Below are 26164 nucleotides of genomic sequence, written 5' to 3' on the forward strand. Positions count from 1 at the left end.
ACGTATGTGTTGGATCCAATGGCTCTCGAGACGACACGTGGTCGTCTTCTTCCTTGAGCTAACCCTATCCATGCCCATGCAAAGAAAACACAGAAAACAGTGTGTTTCTTCCAATTTCAACACCAAAATGCGAGCACTATAGTGCATCAAAAATCATGAAATAAAACCAGATCTCAAGTACAAAATGAAAGGATTAACATGGTAACTTATTTTAGGTGAAATGATAGCTTATTCATGGAGAAAAGTTGACAACAAAGTGTCAACATGAACACGGGCATGAGCAGAAAACCAACAATGCAAATCAATACCATGAACATTGCCTCGTACTGAGGACTTCAAAAGTAAACAAAAGCGTATGATTAACATTGAAACAGTAATGAAGCAAGCATGATAATGGCTATGGAAATGGAGCAAGAGTGTTACCTAGTGGAAGTCTAGTCCACTGCTTCTTGATTGTGGAGAGGCTAGAAGGAAATTATGTTGCCTTGGTGCTTCAAGAACCTCACTTCAGGAACTTGATGAGAAATAAAATCTAACTCTAATGACCTTGCCTTTGCTTGCTCGAAAATCCAATGCCTCTTTCATGTTTAGGGTTTTTTCCTTTAAATATGGTGGGTCAAACATCTTAATGGGCTCTGAAATAATGATTTGTTCATGAGAAAATAATGTGCATTTGGTGAGGTGTATGAGAAATAGGAGAGAGGGCACGTGAGATGTTGTGGTTTGGTAAGCAAAACAATCCAATGTGGTGACTTTGTGGCATCATAACTTGATTGGCACACCACCAATCGATGAGATAATGCAAACAGTTGAAAGATATCATGGAGTATGGTACGTTTCATGTTGAGCATGGGTGGAAATAATGAATGGAAGAAGATGAAAAATGGCCTCAAGTTCATGTTACACCATTGCAAGATTGGTTGGGCAAGTTTGGCGTAAAATCTGCCTAGAAATTTCAAGTCATTGTGCCAACTTTAAATGAATACATCTCTCAAACCATGGATCCAAATGAGATGACTCCAAAGGGAGGTGAAGGAGAACATGACAAGGTATAATTGTTGTGAAGAAAATATTTTTAATTGGTGCCTTAATGTGCAAGCAAACTGGCCAGAAATGTTTGACAAACTTTAAAGATTTTTAGACTTAGAAATTTTTCTAAGTGTCCTAAAAATATTCCCTACTTTGACCAAGCATAACTTTATCAATTTTGATCCAAATGGAGAAAACTTTATATTTCTAGAAAGCTTGCAACAAGAGTAACAACTTTCATGTTGGAGAAAGTTTCAAATGGAGCTTTTATCTTGATGTCGAATGGGCTTAAAATGAGTGCAAAATCATAAGAACTTGCCCAAAATGGAAAGTCAACCATTTCCAAATTAAGTAACTTTTCGAATTCCTGATTAAATGATGAATCCATGATCCAACCTTGATTAAATTTCACATGTAGGTTCCCCTAGGCATGAATTTTGAGATTCCACTCTCAAAAAGTCAGGAGTTGACTTTTCTGGCCCCACAGTTGACTTTTCCCAAAATGTCTGATTCCCGATTCCAGTGATCAATTGAAGCACTTCTAGCTCAAATAAAAAGATGATTTTTTTGTATGTAGACCCTTGTGGACATATGGAGGGCAACGGAAAAGAGTTTCACCCAAAGAATCAGAAATAAACTGATTTTATACCAAACCCTAATTTTAGGGCAAAATTGATCGGGAACCGATTGCACTGCTTGCCAATGGATCTTTCTGAGATAATTGTGAGTCTTCCTAGGCCAAGATGCCTCTCCAATCATGACATGGATGAGCTCCTCTACTTCCAAACAAACATTTCCTGTTGCAGGTAGCCATGAAACCCTAATTTCTTGATTAAATCCAGATGAACACTTTGATAGCTCTGAATCCTTCCCTGATGAACTGAAGACCATAACAAGATACCTGGAGCCACCTGAGACCCTTGAGACTTGTATAATTAGAGAATGAAGTCCAATTCTCAATATTTCTTTGTGTAGGGTAAATTTTGGGGTATTACACCAAGAAAACACACCTGAGTACTCTTGAAGAAGATCAACCAACCCCTTCTTCGCATCTGGACACAGTCGAGACCCAATCTTGACTTCCTTCACATCATCTTTGGAACCCAAGTTGACTAACTCAATCTGCTCTTCGAATGGCTGAATGGCTTTTCCTTCATGCTCAAGAAGACGAGATAATTCATCAATCACTTCTTCATCACTTTCCTCCTAAGCCTCAAACACAGGGAATTCAGTATTTGGAGAAGGAGAAGGAACATTGTATTCAATGGGGTTAGGAACCAACCTACATAATGATTTGATATTTTGATTTTAGAGAAGCGAATTTGTGACCAAATATTATGCAGATGGACAATTATATTATTTATTTATGTTTTTTGTGATTACCATTTTCAGAATAAAGCAAAAAGTAAAAACAAAACATCATAGATGTGGATGAATAGAATTAATTTTATTGATGATCAAATTTTAAATGCCTAACAATGTTCACTTTCCCCTTAGGCATAGGAGAAGGATTTTTTAAAACAAATAAAAGCAATTACTTAGATCGATGCAAAATAACAGGAATATCAACAGCAGTCCAATTGTTGTAAGCCTTTCCATGTGTCATAAAATTGGTGCAGTTTTCTTTTTCGTCATCCCCTAGCATAGCAGCTAAGTGTTATTCATTGCCATGAATGAACCCTCCACTACGAAAGCTAAGTTGCATATCCTCTGATCTAGCAGTTGATGAACCTTGCTGAAAACCCATACCGGCTTTGCCCTTCTTGTCGGAGACCTCTACCATGCGCCCCCACTGATCCATACTACCTTCTACAATAATCTTCCTTGCATCTTTTAATGAGGACATAAGTGCCCCAACCCTCTTTTCAGCAGCAATAGATAAAGCTTGGAACAGAGTTCCAACCTCATCCTGAGCTTCAACGTAATAGAAAAATGACAGGTGGCTAACCAACAACGCCTTTTCCCCACCAACGATTACAAGCTTCCCATTCTTGACAAATTTGAGCTTCTGATGTAGTTTGGAGGTAACATCTCCCGCCTCGTGGATCCATGGCCTTCCCAACAGACAACTGTAGGCCGGGTGGATATCCATTACTTGAAGAGTAATCTGGAAGTCACTCGGACCTATCTTTACTGGAAGGTCCACTTCTCCTATCACTGTTTTGCGTGAACCGTCAAAAGCTTTGACGATTACACCATTATACCTCATATGCACTCCTTCATATGACAACTTTAAAGAGTTGACTTTGGCATCATGTTCAACGAAGACTCAATGTCAACCAGTACATTGGATAAAGCGTCGTCTTTACTGTTGGTTCTTGTGTTGGCAGCAATTTTGGTAAAACCTAGAGTGTTCACAAGATGTCACATGTGTGAGTCTTGACATAAGATATCATGTACCTGCTGGATGTTTAAAATGTAATTATGTAGGATTGTTCCAGGATGTCAGACCCGATGTCATGACATCTGTATACAGAACATTCAGTATGAATGTTATGCATTATGTGATTGCGTTTTTAATGCAAATTTATGTATGATTGAAGATATGATTTACACGCACATTCAATCATTAATTACAACCAGATTTATTTATTTTCCAAAGAGATCTAATCAGTTGTCATGAGAAGATTTGAATGGAAAATAGTTTTAGGGTTTTATGATGTCCAAGCCCAGCCAAATGCTTCTATAAAAAGGACATGGAAAACCTGATTTATAACACAAGAAATGGAGGATCTGTTCACAACCACCTATTTTGGATGGTTCCAACTATGACTACTGGAAACCTCGAATGGTAGCCTTCCAAAAATCTCTGGATAATAAGGCTTGGAAGGCTGTGTTAACATGTTGGGAACATCCAGTAGTTACTAAGGAAGGAGAAGCTACAACTGATAAGAAGCCTGAAGAATAATGGACCAAGGAGGAGGATGATCTAGCCCTTGGAAATTCTAAAGCATTGAATGCTATATTAAATGGAGTATACAAGAATATCTTCAGATTGGTAAACAACTGTGAGGTGGCTAAAGATGCTTGGGACATTCTCAAAACCACTCATGAAGGCACCTCTAGAGTGAAGATGTCTAGACTGCAGCTCCTCACTACCAAGTTTGAAAATTTAAGGATGAAAGAAGATGAAAATATTCATGAATTTCATATGAATATCCTTGAAATTTCTAATGCCTCGGGAGCCTTGGGAGAGAAGATGTTAGATGAAAAATTAGTAAGGAAAATACTCAGGTCATCACTCCCTAAGAGATTTGCTATGAAGGTGACAGCCATAGAAGAGTCTCAAGACATCTCCAATATGAGAGTTGATGAGGTGATTGAATCCCTCCAAACATTTGAGATGGGAATGTGTAATGGATCTGAAAAGAAAGCCAAAAGCATAGCCTTCATGTCAAAGACTGATGAGGAAGAGGAGGAAGGTGGTTAAGATATTGATGAAGATCTGGAAACTGATGTAGCAATGCTAGAAAGATAGTTCAACAGACTTATGAAAAAGATGGATGTAAGATCTAAGGCTAATGTCAATAACATCACATCTGACATCAGTAAATCCAACAATGTTGGAAGAAGAACAAGGTCAGATGAAAAGCCCAAAGAAGGAAAAGGAGTTCAGTTCCATGAATGTGATGGATATGGACACATTAGAACTGAATGTGGGACCTACCTCAAGAAACAGAAGAGGAGTCTTGCTGCCACTTGGTCTGATGAAAGTGAAACATAAGAGTCTGCAAATCTTGTCACTGCCTTGACTGGAAGATGGGGTTCTCATGAAGATTCAAGTGATGATGAAGTAACCTTTAAAGAGTTGGCCACTACCTATAATGGGTTGTGTCACAGATGTGCAGAAGTGTGTCGACAAGTTGAAAGCCAAAAGAAAGTGATAGCACAGTTGGAGAATGAGAAGGCAGAACATGTGGAAACCATCTCCAAGTTAAAGACTGAAGTTGTATTCTTGAACTCTAAACTGGATGTGATGACCAAGTATGTAAGAATGCTAAATAATGGATCTGACACCTTAGACAAAATTCTCTAGACTGGAAAAATAACAGGAGACAGGTTTGGCATTGGGTTCAATGAATCTAAGCCTGAGTGCAGCCACTCTGGTAGCAAACCAAAGTCCAAACCTAAGTGCAGTCACACTGAGAGAAAACCAGAGATGTCACATCATATGTCACAACATCATAAAGGAAGACAGCAGAAAGGGAATATTAAAGATGGAGATGCCAATACTGTGGAAATTTTGGCCACATAACACCATTCTGCTATAAGTTGTTTGGCTATCCTAGTCCTGCTCATCATCAAGCTAGACCCAAACATCACAGACCTCTCAACGAAAAGCAATGGGTTCCTAGGACTGATGTTACAAGTCTAATAGCTCACACTTCCTTCAGAGTTTCAGCCAAAGAAGATTTGTATTTTGACATTGGGTGCTCCAGACACATGACTGGAAACACAAACCTGCTAACTGGCCTTCATCCTCATGCCACCAGCTATGTAACCTTTGGTGACGGAGCAAAGGATGAAATCAAAGGGATTGGTAAGCTTGACTACCCTGGAGTTCCTGACCTTGACAATGTCCTACTTGTTAAGGGATTGACTTCAAATTTAATAAGCCTCAGTCAACTGTGTGACCAAGGCCTAACTGTAAAAATCACCAAAACTGAATGTCTGATTACTAACAAAGAAAATGAAGTGATCATGAAAGGATTCAAGTCTAAAGACAATTGCTACATGTGGAGTTCTTAAGAAACTGGTTATTCTTCAATGTGTACTTGAGCCAAAGAAGAAGAAGTGAAGATATGGCATCAAAGATTGGGCCATCTGCATCGCAAAGGTATGAAGAAGATTGTATCTGTTGAAGCTGTTAGAGGAATTCTCAACTTGAAGATTGATGAAGGAAAAGTCTGTGGGGAATGTCAGATTGGAAAACAGACAAGGACGTCACACCAGAAGCTCATACATGACACCACTTCCAAAGTTTTGGAACTCCTCCATATGGATTTGATGGCACCCATGCAGGTGGAAAGCCTTGGAGGGAATAAGTATGCGTATGTAGTGGTGGATGACTTCTCCAGATACACCTGGATCAATTTTATAAGAGAAAAATCTAAGGTATTTGAATTCTTCAAAGATCTTTGTCTCAAACTTCAAAGAGAAAAGGAAAGTCAAGTTATCAAAATTAAAAGTGGTCATGGGAAGGAATTTGAGAACAACAAATTTGTTGAATTCTGTTCTTCAGAAGGAATTCATCATGAGTTCTCATCTCCCATTACTCCTCAGCAAAATGGTGTGGTGGAAAGGAAAAATAGAACCCTTCAAGAATCATCCAGAGCTATGATTCATGCTAAGAAATTGCCCTACCACTTTTGGGATGAAGCTATGAACACAACCTGCTATGTTCAGAACAGAGTTACCTTGAAGAAAGGGACTCCTATAACCTGATATGAAGTCTGGAAAGGAAGAATACCTACAGTCAAATACTTCCATGTGTTTGGTAGTAAATGCTATATCTTGACTGGTTGGAACAAAGAAGGAAGATGGATCCCAAAAGTGATGAAGGAATATTTCTGGGCTACTCAATAAATAGTAGAGCTTATAGAGTCTTTAATTCCAAAATAAAAGTAATGATGGAATCTATCAATGTTGTGGTTGATAACCAATAGACTGATGTCACAGACGATGTTGAGACATCTCCAAATGATCCCTCAGTTGATTTCTCAGACAGATATAATGAGAGTGAACCTCCTCAAGCTGAACCTGAAGATGACAAAATCAACAAAGGACCCTCCATCAGGATTCAGAAGGATCATCCCAAAGATCTCATTATAGGAGACCCAAATAAAGGGGTCACAACTAGATCAAGGGAAGTGATCTCACATGGATGCTTTGTGTCCAAGATTGAGCCTAGGAATGTCAAGGAAGCCTGACTGATGAGTTCTGGATCAATGCCATGTAGGAGGAGTTAGGTCAATTCAAGAGGAATGAAGTATGTGAACTGGTTCCTAGACCTGAAGGAATAAATGTCATAGGTACAAAGTGGGTGTATAAGAATAAATCTGATGAACAAGGGGTGGTTACTAAAAACAAAGCAATATTAGTAGCACAAGGATGTACTCAAGTTGAAGGAGTGGATTTTGATGAAACATTTGCTCTTGTAGCTCGCCTTGAGTCCATTAGACTATTGCTTGGAGTGGCATGTATTCTGAAATTCAAACTGTTCCAAATGGATGTAAAAAGTGCCTTCTTGAATGGCTACTTAAATGAGGAAGTATATGTTGAATATCCTAAAGGATTCACAGATCCAAATCTTCCAACGCATGTGTACAGATTGAAGAAAGCACTTTATGGTTTGAAGCAAGCTCCTAGGGCTTGGTATGAGAGACTCACAATGTTCCTCACTAATAATGGATACAGGAAAGAAGGTATTGACAAGACCCTATTTATGAAGAATGAAGGAGGAAAACTCATGGTGGCGCAAATATATGTAGATGATATTGTGTTTGGTGGGATGTCAGATCAGATGGTCGAACATTTTGTTAGACAAATGCAGTCTGAGTTTGAGATAAGCCTTGTTGGAGAGCTGACCTATTTTCTTGGGCTACAAGTCAAGCAGATGGAAGATTATATCTTTCTATCTCAAAGCAAATATGCCAAGAACATTGTTAAGAAGTTTGGCATGGAGAATGCAAGTCATAAAAGAACACCTGCTCCTACACATTTGAAAGTCTCCAAAGATGAAAATGGTGTTAGTGTAGATCAAAGTATATACAAAAGCATGATAGGAAGTCTGCTATATCTCACAGCAAGTAGACCTGACATTGCATTTGCTGTAGGTGTTTGTGCTAGATATCAAGCTAAAACAAAAGTCAGTCACATAAATCAAGTGAAAAGGATACTGAAATATATCAATGGCACCAGTGACTATGGGATGTTATATACTCACGGATCTGGATCTATGCTGACTGGTTACTGTGATGCTGACTGGGTTGGAAGTGCTGATGATAGGAAAAGCACATAAGACGGATATTTCTTCTTGGGGAACAACTTGATATCATGGTTTAGCAAGAAACAAAATTGTGTGTCACTATGCACTGCTGAAGCTGAATACATAGCAACTGGGAGTAGTTGTTCTCAACTGGTTTGGATGAAACAAATGTTGATTGAATACAATGTCACATAAGATGTCATGACATTGTACTGTGACAATGATAACACTGAAATTTACCGTATTTTCGACTCCGATTTCCCATGCATTCTAGTTATTTTATTGTTATTTTGTTGTGTTATTGCTATGTTTTCCTTTGTTTTCAGGTTTTTACTTTAATCGGAGCCCCGATCGAGAAAAGGAGTGAAAAAGAGCTAAAAACCCTAAAATTCAGCATTTTGTACTTGTGGCCTACCCCATGGCTGGCGCCATATGTAACACCCTTCTAAAATACCCCAATTATTCAATTAAAATAATAAACATATAACAATTCAGAGTAATTATGCCCTTCAAGGGTGTCACACATAATATTCACACCATTCAACAATATAACGGTCATGCCCTTTTATTAATTTCAAACTTAAACAATTGCATAAAACACAGCGGATATAATTTCATCAATCATGTAAAACATTACATGGAAAATGGTTCTCAACCAGCAATAAAACATTCGAAACAAGTTAAGACAACCCATCCCGATGTTACATCTATCAGAGCACGACCCACTACGGAGACTACACTAGACTCCAATAATTAGCTTCTACTCAACTCATTTCTCGTTACCTGAAAAATAATTGTAAGGGTGAGTTCCGCAATCAATATAATGAGTATTATAAAATATCATGTTATGTTAAGTGACTGAACACACTTCATCACCCTAATCAAAACACACATTCAGGAACAGCATATTAATTCAACATCATACTCAATAACAACACAACAATACCAACACAAATACACGTGTAATATTGGAATACATCCATTCATATTACACGCCATACATATATTATGCAATGAGACTCCATGCATGCGGTACCGACTATTTGTGAACATATAGTTCAACCTCACCGTCCAAATCCAGGCACGGCTACCAAGCTCACTAGTCCCACTCATTTGAGACATAGTGACTCACTCACTAATTCCTCACCATGGAAATTAGCTACCACCCCAAATGGGCCATGCTATGCACGCTAATCACCTAGCATGCAAACATCAACAACAATCAAAATGATTTACTCACTAATTCCTCACCATGGGAATTAGCTACCACCCCAAATGGGCCACAATATGCATGCTAATCACCTAGCAATGCAACAACAACAACAACTCAAGAATAGACATATGCTCACACTCTAAGCCATAAAACAGTCTATTTACAAATGCATACATAACTGATACATTCACAGCATCATGCATACCATCACACATCATCAACACATTTTATCACAAAAGCATATCATATCATGCCGCATAATCAAACACAGTATTAGCACACTCTACTAATACCTATACTACTCAAAACAACGGGAAATAATCCCCACTACGTCATACATCAGCTAAGTTACAGCACTCAGCCTAAACAACCAAAAACTGCACAACAACAGTTCAGAGAAACCACAAGTCTGCCCATACGCGTATCGCCTATGCCCATACGCGTATGGCGCATTTCCTCGCCCATCCCATACGCGTATCGCCCACGCCCATACGCGTATCGCCCACGCCCATACGCGTATGCTACGCGTACCACATCCTCATACGCGTACCAACAGAGACGAATCTACGTTCAAAATATCATCTTTTTCACTCATACGCGTAAGGCCTTATCCATACGCGTACCAGCCCTCTCATACGCGTATTGCCTAGTGCCATACGCGTATGACCAGAACCCAGAATTCCCAGATCTGCTATGGCTTTCTCTGCTACGAGATCTATCCAATTCAACCTTCCACAGTCCAAATTTTACACACAATTCATTCATCTCATCTAACACGAATCATACACTTTCGATTTCACAAATTGCTAACCCTTCTACCTCTAATTCCTACGAATTTCTTCAATTTTAATCCCAATTTCGTTCATCCCCAAAAGTTCACAAATTCGTCATACAATCAGGCAAATCAATGGTTTCTCACTACCCATCACATATTATCCCATAATACCCATTAATCGATGATAAACCCCCCTTACCTGAGTAAATCCGGCAATCTCTGAGCTCCAAGCTTTTCCTTCCTTCAACCTTCGTCCTCTGGCCCTTTGCCGTTTTTCCCTTTTCTGCCTCTTTTCCCTTTTCACGTGAAAAATAACTCTTTTTTTTTTACCAAATGGAACCTTTTTACTGATTTCTACTTTTATTCCAATAATAACAATAAAAATAATCCAATAATAATAATCCCAATAATATTCCAATAATTATTATTCCAATAATAATAATAATTCCAATTATTTAATTAAATTAATAAATATATTATTAACTCAATTTAAATAATTATCTTATTTTATCGGGGTGTTACAACTCTCCCCCACTAAAAGAGTTTTCGTCCTCGAAAACATACCTCAAGCGAATAACTCTGGATAGGACTCTTTCATCTGACTCTCAAGTTCCCAAGTCACATTGCCACCTGCTGGTCCGCCCCAAGCTACTTTTACCAAAGCAATCTCTTTACCCCGCAACTGCTTCAACTCTCGATCCTCAATCCTCATAGGTGATGTTTCAACAGTCAGGTTATCTCTCACCTGGACATCATCTACTTGGACCACATGCGACGGATCATGAATGTACCTCCTCAACTGAGACACATGAAAAACCTCATGCAAATTCGCAAGCGACGGCGGTAAAGCGATACGATAGGCTACCTCCCCTATCCTCTCCAAAATCTGATAAGGACCAATAAATCGAGGTGTCAACTTCTTCGACTTCAAAGCTCGACCAACTCCAGTTATCGGAGTAACACGAAGAAACACATGATCTCCCTCTTGGAACTCAAGTGACTTCCTCCTCTTGTCGTGATAACTCTTCTGACGACTCTGAGCAATTCTCATCTTCTCCTGAATCATCTTAATCTTTTCCGTAGTTTGTTGAACAATCTCCGGTCCAACCACAGCACTCTCACCGGACTCATACCAACATAAAGGTGTCCGACATCTCCTACCATACAAAGCTTCAAACGGTGCCATACCAATGCTCGAATGAAAACTATTGTTGTAGGTAAACTCAATCAAAGGCAAATAACAATCCCAAGCACCTCCCTTTTCCAAAACACAAGCCCTCAAAAGATCCTCTAGCGACTGAATCGTCCTCTCAGTCTGACCATCAGTCTGCGGATGATATGCAGAACTCAATCTCAGCTTAGTTCCCAAAGCCCTCTGCAAACCTTCCCAGAACTTCGATGTAAATCTAGGATCTCTGTCCGAAACAATACTAGACGGAATACCATGCAAACTTACAATCTTCTCAATATACAACTCGGCCAATCTCTCTAACGGATAATCCATTCTGATCGGAATGAAATAAGCCGATTTCGTCAATCTGTCAACAATCACCCAAATAGCTTCAAAATTCTTATTTGTCCTCGGCAAACCAGACACAAAATCCATACTGATACTATCCCACTTCCACTCTGGAATAGCCAACGGTTGCATTAGCCCAGACGGCTTCTGATGCTCAATCTTTGACTTCTGACAAGTCAAACAAGAATAAACAAAACTCGCAATTTCTCTTTTCATTCCCGGCCACCAAAATAACTTTTCAAATCATGATACATCTTCGTAGCTCCAGGATGAATACTCAGGCCACTACGATGTCCTTCCTCCAGAATACTCTTCCTAAGTTCGGTAACATCCGGAATACATACCCGATTACCAAATTTCAAAACACCACTCTCATCAACTCTGAATTCACCACCTTGACCTTGATTCACTAAAGTCAACTTATCAACCAAAAGCATATCGGATTTCTGACCCTCTCTAATCTCATCCGAAATATTACTCGTTAACTTCAACATTCCCAATTTAACACTATTGTGAGTACTCTCACACACCAAACTCAAGTCTCTAAACTGCTCAATCAAATCTAATTCCTTAACCATTAACATAGACATATGCAATGATTTCCGACTCAATGCATCCGCCACTACGTTTGCTTTACCCGGATGGTAATTCAAACCAAAATCATAATCCTTCAGAAACTCTAACCATCTCCTCTGTCTCATATTCAGCTCTTTCTGATCAAACAAATACTTTAAACTTTTATGGTCACTGAAAACCTCAAATCTTGACCCGTATAGATAATGCCTCCATAACTTCAGAACAAAAACCACAGCTGCTAACTCTAAATCGTGTGTCGGATAGTTCCTCTCATGAACCCTCAGTTGTCTCGAAGCATAAGCTATAACCTGCTTATTCTGCATCAACACACCACCCAAGCCCAACAATGAAGCATCACAGTAAACCTCAAATGATTCCGACGAACTCGGTAATATTAGAATAGGAGCAGTAGTCAACATTCTCTTTAACTCTTGGAAACCTTCTTCACATTTTGAGTCCCAAACAAACGCTTGCCCCTTTCTAGTCAACATCGTCAACGGTAACGCCAACTTAGAAAATCCCTCAATGAACTTCCTATAATAACCTGCAAGTCCAAGAAAACTCCTTATCTCAGAAACTGACTTCGGAGCTTCCCACTTAGATACCGCTTCTATCTTAGAAGGATCAACAGCAACACCACCTCTTGAAATCACATGACCAAGAAAACTCACCTCTTCTAACCAAAATTCACATTTAGAGAGTTTAGCAAATAACTTCTTTTCTCGGAGAACTTCTAAAACCACTCTCAAATGCTCTGCATGCTCTTCTTCAGATTTCGAATACACCAAAATGTCATCAATAAACACCACAACAAACTGATCTAGATACGGATGGAAAATCCTATTCGTATACTCCATAAATACTCCAGGCGCATTAGTCACACCAAAAGGCATTACAGAATACTCATAATGTCCATACCTCGTTCTGAAAGCAGTCTTCTGAATATCCTCAGTTTTCACACGTATCTGATGATACCCCGATCTCAAATCTATTTTGCTGAACACACTCGCACCAACCAATTGATCCATCAAATCATCAATCCTCGGCAAAGGATACCGATTCTTGATAGTCACTTTATTCAGTTGCCTGTAGTCCACACACAACTTCATAGTACCTTCTTTCTTCTTAACCAATAACACTGGTGCACCCCACGGTGACACACTCGGACGAATAAATTTCTTATCCAACAGATCTTCCAACTGACTCTTCAATTCAGTTAACTCAACAGCAGACATACGGTACGGAGCCATCGATATCGGCCTAGTACCAGGTACCAAATCGATCGAGAACTCAACTTCACGCTCTGGCGGTAATTCATTCACTTCTTCAGGAAACACATCAGGAAAATCACATACCACGGCTAGATTACCAATCACCAGTTTATCTTTAGCTTCCAAAGTCGCTAACAGCATAAACAACTCTGCCCCATCTGCTACTTCCTCATTCACCTGCCTCGCAGATAGAAACAAACTCTTTCCTTCCTCAATCTTAGGAAAAATCACAGTCTTATCAAAACAGTTGATATAGACTCGGTTAAACACCAACCAGTTCATACCCAGGATAACATCAACCTGTACTAGTGGAAGACACACAAGGTCCATCCCAAAGTCTCTACCAAAAATACTCAAAGGACAATTTAAACAAACTGAAGTAGTAGTCACTGAACCCTTCGCAGGAGTATCAATCACCATACTTCCACGCATCTCAGATATCTCTAACTTAAGTTTCACAGCACAATCCAAGGATATAAAGGAATGAGTAGCACCGGTGTCAATAATAGCTACAAGAGGAAAGCCATTAATATAACACGTACCTCGGATCAAACGATCATCTGCAGAAGTCTCAGAACCCGATAAAGCAAAGACCTTGCCTCCCGACTGGTTCTCCTTCTTCGGCTTAGGACACTGTGGACTAATATGACCCAACTCTCCACAGTTGAAACAAGTCACAGTCTTCAACCGGCAGTCTGCAGCCAAATGACCACCTTTCCACACTTGGAACACTTCTTCTCATTACTGGTACATTCATGGATACGATGCCCAGCCTGACCACATCTGTAACACTTAGCAGGGGCACTGGAGTCTCCCCCACTAGGCCTCTTCATCCCACTCTGTCTCTGAAAACCTTTGCCAGCTGCATACGGTTTTCCACGATCATTCTGATTCTTGCCTTTCCTATCAACCCTTTGCTGATAGCTCTCTGCTCTGGCTTTGGAATCCTGTTCAAAAATCCTGCAACAGTCAACCAAGTCAGAAAACACTCTGATCCGCTGATATCCAATAGCCTGCTTGATCTCGGGACGCAACCCGTTCTCAAACTTCACACATTTCGAAAATTCCCCAGTAGCCTCGTTATAGGGAGTGTAATACTTCGACAGCTCTGTGAACTTAGCAGCATATTCAGTAACCGACCGATTGCCCTGCTTCAATTCCAAGAACTCTATCTCTTTCTTTCCTCTGACATCCTCTGGAAAGTACTTCCTCAGGAATCTCTCTAGGAACACAGCCCAAGTAATCTCAGCATTCCCAACAGCTTCCAATTCAGTGCGGGTAGCAACCCACCAATCGTCCGCTTCCTCTGACAGCATATGCGTACCGAACCTGACCTTCTGGTTATCGGCACACTCAGTCACTCGGAAGATCCTCTCGATCTCCTTCAACCACATCTGAGCACCATCTGGATCGTATGCTCCCTTGAACATTGGAGGATTGTTCTTCTGGAACTCACTCAGTTGACGAGCAGCTCCCATTCCCACAACATTCGGATTCCCTCCAAGTACTCCAGCTAGCATACCCAGAGCCTCAGCAATCGCAGCATCATCTCTACCTCTTCCAGCCATCTCTATTCTGAAAACCCAACAAGCTAAACAATAAGTACGGATAGGGTTACACGACACCTATCACATATAGGGAAACAGAATAATTACGACTCGACTCGACCGACTATGCTCTGATACCACTAATGTAACACCCTTCTAAAATACCCCAATTATTCAATTAAAATAATAAACATATAACAATTCAGAGTAATTATGCCCTTCAAGGGTGTCACACATAATATTCACACCATTCAACAATATAACGGTCATGCCCTTTTATTAATTTCAAACTTAAACAATTGCATAAAACACAGCGGATATAATTTCATCAATCATGTAAAACATTACATGGAAAATGGTTCTCAACCAGCAATAAAACATTCGAAACAAGTTAAGACAACCCATCCCGATGTTACATCTATCAGAGCACGACCCACTACGGAGACTACACTAGACTCCAATAATTAGCTTCTACTCAACTCATTTCTCGTTACCTGAAAAATAATTGTAAGGGTGAGTTCCGCAATCAATATAATGAGTATTATAAAATATCATGTTATGTTAAGTGACTCAACACACTTCATCACCCTAATCAAAACACACATTCAGGAACATCATATTAATTCAACATCATACTCAATAACAACACAACAATACCAACACAAATACACGTGTAATATTGGAATACATCCATTCATATTACACGCCATACATATATTATGCAATGAGACTCCATGCATGCGGTACCGACTATTTGTGAACATATAGTTCAACCTCACCGTCCAAATCCAGGCACGGCTACCAAGCTCACTAGTCCCACTCATTTGAGACATAGTGACTCACTCACTAATTCCTCACCATGGAAATTAGCTACCACCCCAAATGGGCCACAATATGCATGCTAATCACCTAGCAATGCAACAACAACAACAACTCAAGAATAGACATATGCTCACACTCTAAGCCATAAAACAGTCTATTTACAAATGCATACATATCTGATACATTCACAGCATCATGCATACCATCACACATCATCAACACATTTTATCACAAAAGCATATCATATCATGCCGCATAATCAAACACAGTATTAGCACACTCTACTAATACCTATACTACTCAAAACAACGGGAAATAATCCCCACTACGTCATACATCAGCTAAGTTACAGCACTCAGCCTAAACAACCAAAAACTGCACAACAACAGTTCAGAGAAACCACAAGTCTGCCCATACGCGTATCGCCTATGCCCATACGCGTATGGCGCATTTCCTCGCCCATCCCATACGCGTATCGCCCACGCCCATACGCGTATGCTACGCGTACCACATCCTCATACGCGTACCAACAGAGACGAATCTACGTTCAAAATATCATCTTTTTCACTCATACGCGTAAGGCCTTATCCATACGCGTACCAGCCCTCTCATACGCGTATTGCCTAGTGCTATACGCGTATGACCAGAACCCAGAATTCCCAGATCTGCTATGGCTTTCTCTGCTACGAGATCTATCCAATTCAACCTTCCACAGTCCAAATTTTACACACAATTCATTCATCTCATCTAACACGAATCATACACTTTCGATTTCACAAATTGCTAACCCTTCTACCTCTAATTCCTACGAATTTCTTCAATTTTAATCCCAATTTCGTTCATCCCCAAAAGTTCACAAATTCGTCATACAATCAGGCAAATCAATGGTTTCTCACTACCCATCACATATTATCCCATAATACCCATTAATCGATGATAAACCCCCCTTACCTGAGTAAATCCGGCAATCTCTGAGCTCCAAGCTTTTCCTTCCTTCAACCTTCGTCCTCTGGCCCTTTGCCCTTTTTCCCTTTTCTGCCTCTTTTCCCTTTTCACGTGAAAAATAACTCTTTTTTTTTACCAAATGGAACCTTTTTACTGATTTCTACTTTTATTCCAATAATAACAATAAAAATAATCCAATAATAATAATCCCAATAATATTCCAATAATTATTATTCCAATAATAATAATAATTCCAATTATTTAATTAAATTAATAAATATATTATTAACTCAATTTAAATAATTATCTTATTTTATCGGGGTGTTACACCATAGACCCTGCCATGACGTGTCCAAGCTCAACTTCCCTCAACTGCCATGTTCCCCACTACTTCCACTAAGGCGCCTCAAAATGGCCTTGTGGCGGGCGCCACAAGAGGAAAAGTTTTCCCTCCCATTTTCAAGTTGAAGGGCATCCTGGTCATTTCCATCTTTTTACTTGCTTATAAATAGAAACTCGAAATCACTTTTACAATCATCCAAACTTAGAACAGAGGCAAACTCAGAGCAACTTTGTTTCACTTAGGCATATATTCAGTATTTTAAAGTGGTAATCGCTTCGCACTGGAGTGTTACCACAATTGTGTAATCGGGTTTGTGATAGAGAGTGTAATCGAGTTTGGAGCACTTTGGAAGGAAGTTAATCCTACCGCCATTTTCATTTCCGCTTTGCAATTTATTCAACCCTCCGATTGGAGTAGGTTTTTATTACTTGCCTTTACTTTATTTATTTCTCGCACTCGTTTTAAATTATTTATTTCTCGCACTCGCTTTAAACTATTTATTTCCTCGCACTCGCTTTAAATTATTTATTTCTCGCACTCGCTTTAAATTATTTATTTCCTCGCACTCGCTTTAAATTATTTATTTCCTTGCACGCGCACTACTTTTATTTACTTTCCGCACTAGCACTACTTTTATTTACTTTCCGCACTTCAATTCCGTTGGATAAGATCAAAAGCCGTCCAACGTCTATTTAAACTTAATTATTTTTAACTATTTCAAAAACAGCGAATGCGCTTTGTTTAGTTCATTAGGAGTTTTTAACTTAAGAAGAAAATAGATTTAAAACTATTTTCGGACGCGTTTATAAGTTTAGAGTCTGGTTCGTAAGAACCTCTTTTGGTTAAGAAATCCAGGTTATAATACTTTTCAACTTAGTCATGATACTATATTTCTTAAAAATAAGTTTACTACTCTAACGCAATGCGCACTTTTTATAAGTGACAATAAGAGGGTTTGATTAGGGAGGATAACTCAGTTATGAATACGCGAAAGCGACAGTTCCCGTTAAATTAGTTGTTTTAAAAGTAGGAAACATTTCCCATAAGTAGTTCTATTAGCAAGTACTTGGATTATTAATTGATTACGTAAATTACATTCGATCCTGTCTTTATTAATTAAACTTTATTCAATACTTTACTTTTCATTGCACACTCTAAAAACATCCATTTTGATTGCCTTTGATAAACACCATAACAATAGATAACGATAGATTGACACTTGGTCCCTGTGGATTCGACAATCTTTTATATTACTCTGACGCGTTCGTATACTTGCGAAACACCGCATCAAGTTTTTGGCACCGTTGCCGGGGACCAATTTCGTCAAATTTCATTTTGCTGTTGTTATATCGTTTAGACTTATGCTATTTCCCGTCGGTCAATGCGAAGAACTCGCAGCACCGGAAGTTTAAGCTTAGTATATCCTCTGGTGGAACCTGAACGTTACGCTCGCGCACGTTTATTCTTTCATAGAATTAAGAGAGCTATGATCGAAGATCAAAACCAAAGAACTCTTAAGGACTTCGCTCAACCATCTAACGAAGAACCCAGTTCTAGTATAGTAAACCCAACAATCCCAGCTAATAATTTTGAAGTTAAACCATCCCTGTTGCAACTAGTGCAACAGAGGCAATTCGCAGATCTCGCTATTGAGAACCCAAACCAACATTTAAAAATATTTCTTCAATTAGCAGACACTTTTAAAACCAATGGAGCTTCTTCTGAGGTAATACGTTTAAGATTATTCCCTTTTTCCCTTAGAGATAAAGCCCTATAATGGTTAGATTCCCTTCCACCCAATTCCATCACGGCTTGGGATAACCTTAGAAGAGTTTTCCTTGCTAGATATTTTCCTCCGAGTAAGACCACTGTTCTTCAAAACCATATAACTAGATTTACCCAAAACCAAGGAGAATCGTTGTTCGAAGCTTGGGAGAGATATAAAGAGTTGTTACGAGCATGCCCACATCATGGTTTAGAAAATTGGTTAATCATTCAAACCTTCTATAATGGACTTCACTATAACACAAAGATGACCATCGACGCTGTCGCGGGCGGTGCTCTGATGAACAAACCTTATCCTGAAGCTAGTGCCCTCATTGAAGATATGGCTCAAAACCATCAATCAGGGGGAGTCGAACGAGCGACAAATAAGAAGAAGGAAGCCCAAGGAGGAGTGCATGAACTAAGCTCTATAGACATGATACAAGCTAAAATGGACGCATTAGCCCTCAAAGTCGAGCATATGTGCATAAACCCGAATACTATAGCCGCAGTTTCATCGGATTGTGAGATATGTGGAACCAAAGGACACCAATCTGCAGAATGCAGTCTATTAAACGAAACCCACTCTAAGCAAGTGAACTACACTCAAGGGAACCCATACTTGAATACCTATAACCCTGGATGGAGGAATCACCCAAACTTCTCCTATAAAAACAATAATCCAATCCAAAATAATGCACCTCCAAGACCTAGTTATCAAGCCCCTAGATCAAATCAACCTATGCAACCTGTACCACCAAAGCCGAGCCTTGAGAAAATTATGGAAAATTTTATCACCGCTCAAACCCAACAAAACAAGGAGTTCATGAACCAAAACATTCATGTTAACGAATTGATTGCTCAGTTAGGAACCAAGGTTGACCAAATAGCTACTCATACCAAGATGCTTGAAACCCAGATCTCTCAGGTAGCTTTAAACCAAGCCCCTCAGACTACACCTGGAGGATAATTCCCTGGACAACCTCAACAAAATCCGAGAGGACAAGCCAATGCCATTACCCTATGAAGTGGGAACGCTTATGATGAGCCACCAAACCCAAGATTGATCGAACCCGAAGCTTCTAAGGAATGTACCAAACCCCCGAACAAAGTAAAGGAACCAGAGGAATCTAAAAACTAGGAAGGTCAAAAGGAAGGAGAAGAACCTAAAGATAAAACTTACGTACCACCCCCACCATATAAACCACCTATACCATATCCGCAAAGACTCAAACAAACCCAGATCAATAAACAGTATCAAAAGTTTATTAAAGTTATAGAAAAACTTCATGTAGAAATCCCTTTCACAGAAGCCATCACCCAAATACCTTCTTATGCAAAGTTTCTCAAAGACATCCTTACCAACAAACGTAGACTTGACGATCCGAAACCTTTTGAATGTAATGCTATTTCCGAGGACAAATTAGCAAAGAAAGATAAAGATCCTGGAAATTTCTCCATTCCTTGCCTTTTGGGTAATCATGTCATCGAAAAAGCTTTTCTAGACTTAGGAGCTAGTGTGAGCCTAATGCCTTTAGCAGTTTGTGAGAGGTTAAACTCAGGAGAATTACAACCTACTAAGATGTCACTTCAGTTATCCGATAGATCTGTTAAATATCCGATAGGCATTTTAGAAGATGTCCTTGTTAGGATAGGTCAGTTATTTATCCCTACTGACTTTGTTGTCATGGACATCAAAGAGGATAATGATATACCAATCCTTCTAGGTAGACCATTCTTATCGACTGCAGGAGCCATAATAGATATCAAGAAAGGAAAGTTGACATTTGAGGTAGGTGACGAGAAAATAGAATTTATACTTTCGAAATTTCTTATGGCACTTGTGATGGGAGACGCGTGTTATGCCTTAGATATCATTGATGAATGTGTTAGAGAATTAGAACAAGAAGAAATTATAAAAACAATTAAGTTACCATCAACCCTCATAATGGAAGATGATGACTTTAAGAAACCCTACATCGATGATAACCTTTACGAATGTTTATGACTTACCCCAGATCCTATGCCATGCCCTAAGAAACCAACCTTAGAACTCAAGGAACTGCCTAAGAATCTGAGATATGAGTTCCTCGATGAAAAGATGAACCGTCCAGTTATAGTCAGTGCTACCTTGAGCCAAGAGGAAACAAACCAACTTTTAGATGTTTTACGAAGACACCCCTCAGCCTTAGGATATAATATCTCTGACCTGAAAGGTATAAGCCCATTTGTAGGCATGCATCGGATTTCGCTCGAAGAAGATTCAAAACCCTCCATAGAACATCAGAGAAGGATAAACCCTATAATGAGTGATGTTGTTAAGAAGGAAGTTCTTAAGTTACTTGAGGCAGGTATAATCTATCAGATCTCGGATAGTAAGTGGGTGAGCCCTGTGCATGTAGTACCTAAAAAGGGAGGCATCACAGTCGTGCAAAATGATAAAGGCGAACATGTAGCAAAACGTTTAGAAGGAGGATGGCGGATGTGTATAGATTATAGAAAATTAAATAAAGAAACCAGGAAGGATCATTTCCCTTTACCATTTATAGACCAGATGTTGGAGCGTCTAGCCAGACACTCTTACTTTTGTTATCTAGATGGATAATCTGGATTCTTCCAAATACCTATTCACCCCGAAGGTCAAGAAAAAACTACATTTACATGCCCTTATGGAACCTTTGCCTACAGACGAATGTCGTTCGGCCTCTGTAATGCCCCAACCACTTTCCAACGTTGCATGATGTCAATCTTTGCAAATTACCTAGATGGTATCATGGAAGTGCTTATGGATTATTTCCCGGTTTGCGGATTTGATTTCCACAATTGCCTTGCTAACCTTGAGAAAATCCTGGAGAGATGCATGGAGGTGAACCTCGTGCTAAACTGGGAAAAGTGTCATTTCATGGTGACCGAAGGAATAGTTTTAGGACATATAGTTTCCGAAAAAGGTATAGAGGTAGATAGAGCTAAAATAGAAGTTATAGAAAACCTAAAACCACCAAAAGCCATCTGTCGCATTACGCGAAAAACCGGCGGGAAAATAAGAACAACAGAGCCGCCACCGTGCGTTATTTATCCCAAAAGAGGGAAAGGAAACGCTCAGAGTAAACCTGGAAAGAACATGGTCTCGCGACCAAAGAGAATGGGATCGGGAGTCGGTTATGCGAAGGGAAGGTATTAGCACCCCTACGCATCCGTCGTACTCGACGGGATCCACGCACAAAAGGAAGGAAAATGGTTGCTAAAACACTGCTCACACACACACACACTGGCTGAAAGAGACACAAGGAAACATACAAGACTGACTCGGCAGGATATCGCATCCTGGGCCTACTTAGTCTATCAGGCATAGACATCAAAGTCAAAGTAGTTCGGACTGGGGAAACGACACATGCTCGCTAGGATATCGCATCCTATGCATACGTATCTCCTTGGACGAAGGAGAATCAGAGCATTCGTAGCTCGGCTAACACGCACACAAACAAACACACAAAGGCAAATGTGGAGCCCGAATGCCAATCACTGGACTTACATCAGCATCCGAACCAACAAACACACACAGGAAACCAATTGCCAATCGCTGGACTTACGTCGGACTCCAACCAGAAAAGGAGAAACAAACTCACACAAACAAAACAAAAAGGGCGCTCGGAGAGATCAGCTCATCTCCTGCCTACGTACCTCATCTGGTATGAGGATCAGGGCGACGTAGTTCCCCTACGGAGGGAAAAGGATGAACAAACAAACTAAAAGGGAGACTAGAGCTCGAGCCTAATAGTTGTCACACCCACAAGAAGAGACGCTGAGACGTCGAAAGGAACACAAAAGTTGAAAGGACAAACTAATAGGGAGACTAGAGCTCGAGCCTAATAGTTGCCAAACACACACAAAAAAAGAAGAAAAGGCGACCGGAGAGATCTGCTCATCTCCTGCCTACGTATCTCATCTGGTATGAGAATCAGAGTTGCCGTAGTTCGGCTACGCAGGGAAAAAGGACTAGCCTAACCAGATAATAGAGGGAGACACAACACTAGGGAGACTACGACTCGAGCCTAGATGTTGTCATGCAAAGTCGTCCCTAAGTTAAGGTTTCTAGCTAACTTGCACAGGAAGCAAGCCTATCCTAAACATGACTCGCACAGGAAGGAGAAGGGTCTCGATTGCAACTAGGGCAAGAGAAAGGGGAGGTCTCAATCGCAACGAGGGCGAGAGAAGAGAATTAGTGTTAGTTGTTAGTCAAACTCGACAAGACATCGCATCTCGTGCCTACGTATCTCATCTGGACATGAGAATCAGAGTTGTCGTAGTTCGGCTAAACTATTCCCGTTGGTTTGTGTTTTAGGAAAGCTCAAGCAAGAAAGGAAGTCCTATACGAAGGAACCGTGCTACCTTAATTGACATGCAAACGAGACTACGCGGAGTCTAGCAAACCTAGGGGATACAATCACACCACACAAGCACATACAGCATGAAATAAACACACCAACAAGGGGCTCAAACATCAAGGCTAGGTTTTAGTCGAGGGGTCATATCAACCTCAACAAACAAACCACTGGAACTGGGTAGTGTTAGCTCTTAACCTTGCCATTAGGGGCTAAGGTGAAGCAGATGAAAGGTGAGTGAAGATGAGACTTCACAGCTCTTATCCCTGGCCTGGGAGAGCTTAAGACAAGAATGTGTGGGTTCAGAAGGTAGGAACCCTTCTACACATTTGATACTGACTCAACTGTACAATTGTACAAGATCTTCGGTTTGTATTTGCAATGCATCGACACAGTGGTGTGAGCAAAGCAGATGACACACAGAATAGCAGGGGATAGGTCGCATATCCCTTGGGTTCTGCCAATTGCCTCTTCACTTAGGAGGTCTTTGAATATGTACAGGGACAATTTTAAACAATCACAAACATTGCCTCTTAAGGAGGACTTCGGACAGTTGCCTGGCCAAGTAACAGGCCAGGTCTTCCAGACTACATGAAGATAAGAAAATATACCTCAATGCAAATTGCTATTAAGCAAAGCAAAGCAAAGTTCACAAGGAACTGAAAGCAACTAAGGTACCTGAAATCAGTCAAGCACAGTTAGTATACCAGACACAAAGTTAAATCAGAATGAAACAAAAGTTATCAGTCAACACAAGCAGGCTAAATGTGCAATGCACAAATCTTAAGGCATGTGAGCCAAGCAAGCTACAAAACAAATGGATTAGTCATGATAAACAAGCAAACTCAACCAATTTGAATTGGTCTCATTGAGTATTTGTTGGTTAACCTGAAAACATGAACTCAAATGTGAGTAACAGGACCACTAGGACAAGCCTAGGGTCAAAAGGGGATAAGAAAGTCAAAACAGAAAATGAAATCCAATCAAAATCATATTCAAACAATCAAGAAACAAACTCAATTGGGTTCACATTCATATCAATCATCATCATCATTTTATAAGCAAATTTGGTCAAAGCATGGCAAATGAAAGCTCAAAGAAGTCAACAGCAAGACTTAACTCAAAACCAGTCATAAACAATTCCAAAAATCATCAAATAAATCATGGTCAAACATAATCCATAGCATGGTAATCATGTCAAATTTCAGCTCAATTGGATCATGGGAAGTAGGGAAATGAAAATCAGAAATGCAAGGCAATTTTAAACATGCTCAAAGAATTCAACCAAACATGCATCAACTTGAAAAAAATCATAAATCAGTGATAGCATATGAGAAATGAATGGGATCAAAACCATGGCAAAACTTAAGATGTCTACTATTCACATATCAAATTTCATGACCATCTAATAAAGTATGAGGATTTCACAAATGAAATGGGAACATGTGTCACAAAAAGTCAACATAAGACCAAACAATGGAGAAAAATCTCAAACAAATAGGAAATGCCACAAACAATCCCAAGAAAAATCACATGTAAACTAGACATACTCAAGTACATTCATGAAAAAATTCAATCCAATTTGAGGTCACGAGGCATGGTAAAGAAAATCATGAAGTTGCACATCAATGGTGTGACACAAATTGTCACACCCTACTTCAAAAAATCATAACTCAACAACCAGATATGATAAATTCATAAACTCTATACCAAAATCACCATGGATGTGTCTAGTTTATGCACAAAAAATTTCAAGGCCAATGGATAAAGCATCACTATTCCACAAATGATTTGGCAAAAGGTACAAAAAATGGATACATGTCACAAACCCTAATACCAATTAAAAACCATTCATCAAAAAAATCAGGAAAAAATCATGATTAAATAATAGAGATCCAGATGAACACAATACAAAAAGTCCCATGAATTTTGGATTTAAAATGAAGGCTCTATGATTTTTGGAAGTTAATGATCAAAAATGAAATAAATATTGAGAAATAATATGAATTAAACCATTAAATAAAACGAGGCGTGGCATTGTGGTAATTTCGGTGAATTTCAAGTGAAACGCAGCGCTTTGGTAAGAGGCAGGAAATGTTTTGATTGGTCATGAAGGGATGGAACAGTGACATCATGCAAGGCACGTGAAAAATTTTGGGAATTGCCATGAACATTTAGGGTTTGAAATCTACAGTACCTCATCTTCAACACCAAGAAATCGTGAAAATAATTTGCGCCCAGAATTTCAAATTGGATATATAATTGGACTCAGAAAACATCACACAACATGAATCCATCATTCATTTGCATTGAATCAAGCCAAGCATCAAGAATCGAGCAAAAACAAATATGAACAACAAACTTTAAAACTAGATTTCTCTCAGCACAAGCAACCATTCAACACGATTCAAAGCTTAAAAGAATCAGCATGCAAGGATCTATAAGAAGCATGTCATGGTTTAGCAAATGGTGGAAATCGAAATCTTACTTGTTCTTGAAGAAAATGGAGAAACAATTGTTGTTTGGTGATGCAAGCTCAAAACAGATGCACACAAAGCTTCCAAATGATGAATGCTTGAAGACCCTAGCTCAGCAATGCTTGGAATGACCTCAAACTCGAACTGCCATGGAAGTGTTCTTGGTGAAGCAGAGCTTGAAGATGCTGTTACAGCTGGAAATTCAGGCTTGAAATGTGCTCAAAATGGTGAGGAGTGATGAAGCAAGCAAAGGCCAGGTCGTGTGCTTAAAGTTTGTTGGCAGAAATTTCAAAATGAAGGAAGATGAGAATTGAGAGAAAATGATTTTTTCTGTGTGATACTGTGGCTGCTAGGGCTTCATTCAGAAAGAATATGCAAAATATATATGCTGTTTAAGATTGGTAAGCAAGGTTAATGGAAAATGAAAACAGAATTTTGCTAATGACCTCCTTTTGCTACATGCCCAATTTCACTTAAGTGGTGAGGTGCATGAGTGGTAGCTGCGAATTTGGG

The 26164-nt window shown here is 39.5% G+C and overlaps 1 non-coding gene across 1 annotated transcript; it reads right to left on the minus strand.

Moving 5' to 3' along the window:
* Window positions 1–18898: 18898 nt before the first annotated feature.
* Window positions 18899–19005, minus strand: LOC127116150 (small nucleolar RNA R71). The gene has a single exon (XR_007801130.1). It is a non-coding gene; the product is annotated as a small nucleolar RNA R71 (small nucleolar RNA).
* Window positions 19006–26164: the final 7159 nt, after the last annotated feature.

Source organism: Lathyrus oleraceus, chromosome 1 (assembly GCF_024323335.1).
Source record: "Lathyrus oleraceus cultivar Zhongwan6 chromosome 1, CAAS_Psat_ZW6_1.0, whole genome shotgun sequence".
Classification (NCBI taxonomy): Eukaryota; Viridiplantae; Streptophyta; class Magnoliopsida; order Fabales; family Fabaceae; genus Lathyrus; species Lathyrus oleraceus.